Source organism: Haliotis rufescens, unplaced genomic scaffold, assembly GCF_023055435.1.
Source record: "Haliotis rufescens isolate VD_foot unplaced genomic scaffold, xgHalRufe1.0.p SCAF_2, whole genome shotgun sequence".
Taxonomy (NCBI): domain Eukaryota; kingdom Metazoa; phylum Mollusca; class Gastropoda; order Lepetellida; family Haliotidae; genus Haliotis; species Haliotis rufescens.
Genome location: NW_025963890.1, coordinates 25,335,184 through 25,341,183, shown reverse-complemented (window position 1 = coordinate 25,341,183; position 6,000 = coordinate 25,335,184). Strand labels below are relative to the sequence as shown.

At 37.9% G+C, this 6,000-nt stretch overlaps 1 protein-coding gene across 1 annotated transcript in view; it reads right to left on the bottom strand.

The window, feature by feature from the left end:
* Nucleotides 1-250: 250 nt before the first annotated feature.
* LOC124118788 (calcyphosin-like protein) overlaps nt 251-6,000 on the bottom strand; it is a 48,652-nt gene continuing 42,902 nt past the window's right edge. The window contains exon 6 of the mRNA XM_046481070.1: nt 251-1,042. The gene's annotated coding sequence lies outside the window, so the exon portion shown is untranslated. The remainder of the gene's footprint in view (nt 1,043-6,000) is intronic.

The following is a 6,000-nucleotide window of genomic DNA, read 5'->3' as shown; positions in this document are numbered from 1 at the left end:
AACGAAACCGCCACTTCTATCTATGAAGTACGCGTAGAATTATTTTATTTTACACATGCATACAGCGAAAGCTTATTCCCCAGGAAACAAAACATTTTTGTATATAACCTTAGTTGCCTTGAAATTATTTACAAGATCTGTAGTATAGGGAACCACCCCCAGCACAGGAATCGCATTACACATATGCAAGACGTCTTAGAATTGATGATAATTACCGCACGTTTCAAAACAAAGGGCAGCACACACGACAGAAAGATGACAATGTTTTATTTGTATTGAGCAAACTTAAAAAGTACAACAAAAGTCACATACAGGTTTTATGAATGAAATTTACATGCATTAGAAACATTGGAGGAGAAACAGGTCATATCCGCTTTAGTATTCAAAACAAAACATGCGCCGCCTTAACTTGAAAACGTACATAAAAAGATAGTGTGGTCAAATGTTGATGGAATTAAACTTAATTCAAGCGAGATACAATGTGTAAACATAGATATGAATAGAATGTTAAAGGGTTCAGGGATATCTGCTTTCCGACTCCCTTGTCTGGTGGTGGTGGCTGGATACTCAAACAGGAACGGACTAACTAACGTTGAATATAGCATACCCCTAGCAGAATTCGTCACCCGGCCTCATTTCCCCCAAAGAACTATTTATAGCCGGAGATACTCAACAGTATTCCTGTTACCTACTGTGTGAACATTGATGCTGTCCCCCTGGCAAGGTGGGTTACCACAGTCCTAATCAGCTGCCCCGATCAACAACTACTGCCTAGTTACAGTGACAAGGAACACGGGCGTCATCTCAACCTTTAGGAATTTACTGACTTCTTTGATAGGAACTGATGATTAAGTTAAAATTTAAACAGATAATTTACAGCCTGGACGTCTTAAAAATAGCAAATGGTGTTCCGACAAGTGGAGACAAGTGGAGACACCCACAAAGGTCAAATAACCAGATTCAGGTTCTTGACATCTGATGTTCGAATGTTGACCTTGGTGGACATCTTGTGTGACCGACACGGTCCACGTTGTTGTAGAAGCTGAAAAAAATAATACTGATAACATTAACTGAATTGAAATGAAGAAAGCATAAATTCAAATGAAAAGATGTATCAAAAATCACTAAAATACCATGAAAATAGTTCCGTGATACTATACTCTATGTTCCATATCACACTACTATACTCCATGTTTCATGTCACACTACTATACTCCATGTTTCATGTCACACTACTATACTCCATGTTTCATGTCACACTACTGTACTCCATATCACACTACTATACTCCATGTTTCATGTCACACTACTATACTCCATGTTTCATGTCACACTACTGTACGCTATGTTCCATGTCACACTACTATACTCCATGTCACACTACTATACTCTATGTTCCATATCACACTACTATACTCTATGTTCAATATCACACTACTATATTCTATGTTCCATATCACACTACTATACACTATGTTCGATGTCACACTACTATATTCTATGTTCCATGTCACACTACTATACTCTATGTTCCATGTCACACTACTATACACTATGTTCCATGTCACACTACTATACTCTATGTTCCATGTCACACTACTATACTCTATGTTCCATGTCACACTACTATACACTATGTTCCATGTCACACTACTATACTCTATGTTCCATGTCACACTACTATACTCTATGTTCCATGTCACACTTATATACTCTATGTTCCATGTCGCTCTACTATACTCCATGTCACACTACTACACTCTATGTTCCATGTCGCTCTACTATACTGCATGTCACACTACTATACTCTATGTTCCATGTCACACTACAATACTCTATGTTCCATGTCGCTCTACTATACTCCATGTCACACTACTATACTCTATGTTCCATGTCACACTACTATACTCTATGTTCCATGTCACACTACTATACTCTAAGTTCCATATCACTCTACTATACTCTATGTTCCATGTCACACTACTATACTCCATGTCACAATACTGTACTCCATGTTTCATGTCACACTACTATACTCTGTGTTCCATGTCACACTACTGTACTCTATACTCCATGTCACACTACTATACTCCATGTCACACTACCATACTCTATGCTCCATATCATACTACTATACTCTATGTTCCATATCACACTACTATACTCTGTTCAATATCACACTACTATACTCTATGTTCCATGTCGCTCTACTATACTCTATGTTCCATATCACACCACTATACTCTATGTTCAATATCACACTACTATACTCTATGTTCCATGTAACACTACTATACACTATGTTCCATGTCACACTACTATACTCTATGTTCCATGTCACACTACTATACTCTATGTTCCATGTCACACTACTATACTCTATGTTCCATGTCACACTACTATACTCTATGTTCCATGTCACACTACTATACAATATGTTCCATGTCACACTACTATACTCTATGTTCCATGTCACACTACTATACTCTATGTTCCATGTCACACTACTATACTCTATGTTCCATGTCACACTACTATACTCTCTGTTCCATATCATACTACTATACTTTATGTTCCATATCACACTACTATACTCTATGTTCAATATCACACTACTATACTCTATGTTCCATGTCACACTACTATACACTATGTTCCATGTCACACTACTATACTCTATGTTCCATGTCACACTACTATACTCTATGTTCCATGTCCCACTACTATACACTATGTTCAATGTCACACTACTATACACTATGTTCCATGTCACACTACTATACTCTATGTTCCATGTCGCTCTACTATACTCTATGTTCCATGTCACACTACTATACTCTATGTTCCATGTCACACTACTATACTCTATGTTCCATGTCACACTACTATACACTATGTTCCATGTCACACTACTATACTCTATGTTCCATGTCACACTACTATACACTATGTTCCATGTCACACTACTATACTCTATGTTCCATGTCACACTACTATACTCTATGTTCCATGTCACACTACTATACACTATGTTCCATGTCACACCACTATACTCTATGTTCCATGTCACACTACTATACTCTATGTTCCATGTCGCTCTACTATACTCCATGTCACACTACTATACTCTATGTTCCATGTCACACTTATATACTCTATGTTCCATGTCGCTCTACTACACTGCATGTCACACTACTATACTCTATGTTCCATGTCTACCTACTATACTCTATGTTCCATGTCACACTACTATACTCTATGTTCCATGTCTACCTACTATACTCTATGTTCCATGTCACACTTATATACTCTATGTTACATGTCGCTCTACTATACTCCATGTCACACTACTATACTCTATGTTCCATGTCACACTACTATACTCTATGTTCCATGTCGCTCTACTATACACCATGTCACACTACTATACTCTATGTTCCATGTCACACTACTATACTCCATGTCACTCACTATACTCCATGTTCCATATCATACTCCTATACTCTATGTTCCATGTCGCTCTACTATACTCCATGTCACTCACTATACTCCATGTTCCATATCATACTCCTATACTCTATGTTCCATGTCACACTACTATACTCCATGTCACTCACTATACTCCATGTTCCATATCATACTCCTATACTCTATATTCCATGTTACACTACTATACTCTATGTTCCATGTCACACTACTATACTCTATGTTCCATGTCGCTCTACTATACTCCATGTCACACTACTATACTCTATGTTCCATGTCACACTACTACATGTATACTCTATGTTCCATGTCGCTCTACTATACTCCATATCACACTACTATACTCTATGTTCCATGTCACACTACTATACTCTATGTTCCATGTCACACTACTATACTCTATGTTCCATGTCGCTCTACTATACTCCATGTCACACTACTATACTCCATGTCACACTACTATACTCCATGTCACACTACTATAGTCCATGTCACACTACTATACTCCATGTCACACTACTATACTCCATGTCACTCTACTATACTCCATGTTACACTACTAGACTCCATGTCACACTTCTATACTCTATGTTCCATATCACACTACTATACTCTATGTTCCATATCTACTCTATACTCCATGTCACACTACTATACTCCATGTCACACTACTATACTCCATGTCACACTACTAAAGTCCATGTCACACTACTATACTCCATGTCACACTACTATACTCTATGTTCCATGTCACACTACTATACTCCATGTCACACTACTATACTCTATGTTCCATATCTATTCTATACTCCATGTCACACTACTATACTCCATGTTCCACGTCACTCTACTATACCCTATGTTCCATGTCACACTACTATACTCTATGTTCCATGTCACACTACTGTACTGCATGTCACACTACTATATATCATGTCACACTACTATACTCCATGTCACACTACTATAGCCCTTGTCACACTACTATACTCCATGTCACACTACTATAGTCCATGTCACACTACTATACTCCATGTCACACTACTATACTCCATGTTCCATGTCACACTACTATACTCCATGTCACACTACTATACTCTATGTTCCATATCTACTCTATACTCCATGTCACACTACTATACTCTATGTTCCATGTCACACTACTATACTCAATGTTTCACGTCAATCTACTATACTCCATGTCACACTACTATACTCTATGTTCGACGTCACTCTACTATACTCCATGTCACACTACTAAACTCTGTTCCATGTCACACTACTATTCTCTATGTTCCATGTCACACTACTATACTCCATGTCACACTACTATACTCCATGTCACACTACTATACTCCATGTCACACTACTTATTCCATGTCGCACTTCTATACTCCATGTTCCATATCTACTCTATACTCCATGTCACACTACTATACTCCATGTCACACTACTATACTCCATGTCACACTACTATACTCCATGTCACTCTACTATACTCCATGTCACACTACTATACTCCATGTCACACTACTATACTCCATGTCACACTACTATACTCTATGTTCCATATCTACTCTATACTCCATGTCACACTACTATACTCCATGTCACACTACTATACTCCATGTCACTCTACTATACTCCATGTCACACTACTATACTCCATGTCACACTTCTATACTCTATGTTCCATATCTACTCTATACTCCATGTCACACTACTATACTCCATGTCACACTACTATACTCCACATCACACTACTATACTCTATGTTCAATATCACACTACTATACTCTATGTTCCATATCTACTCTATACTCCATGTCACACTACTATACTCCATGTCACACTACTATACTCCATTTCACACTACTATAGTCCATGTCACACTTCTATACTCCATGTCACACTACTATACTCTATGTTCCATGTCACACTTCTATACTCCATGTCACACTACTATACTCTATGTTCCATATCTACTCTATACTCCATGTCACACTACTATACTCCATGTTCCACGTCACTCTACTATACTCTATGTTCCATGTCACACTACTATACTCTATGTTCCATGTCACACTACTATACTGCATGTCACACTACTATATATCATGTCACACTACTATACTCCATGTCACACTACTATAGTCCTTGTCACACTACTATACTCCATGTCACACTACTATAGTCCATGTCACACTACTATACTCCATGTCACACTACTATACTCCATGTTCCATGTCACACTACTATACTCCATGTCACACTACTATACTCTATGTTCCATATCTACTCTATACTCCATGTCACACTACTATACTCTATGTTCCATGTCACACTACTATAATCTATGTTCCACGTCACACTACTATACTCCATGTCACACTACTATAGTCCATGTCACACTACTATACTCCATGTCACACTACTATACTCCATGTTCCATGTCACACTACTATACTCCATGTCACACTACTATACTCTATGTTCCATATCTACTCTATACTC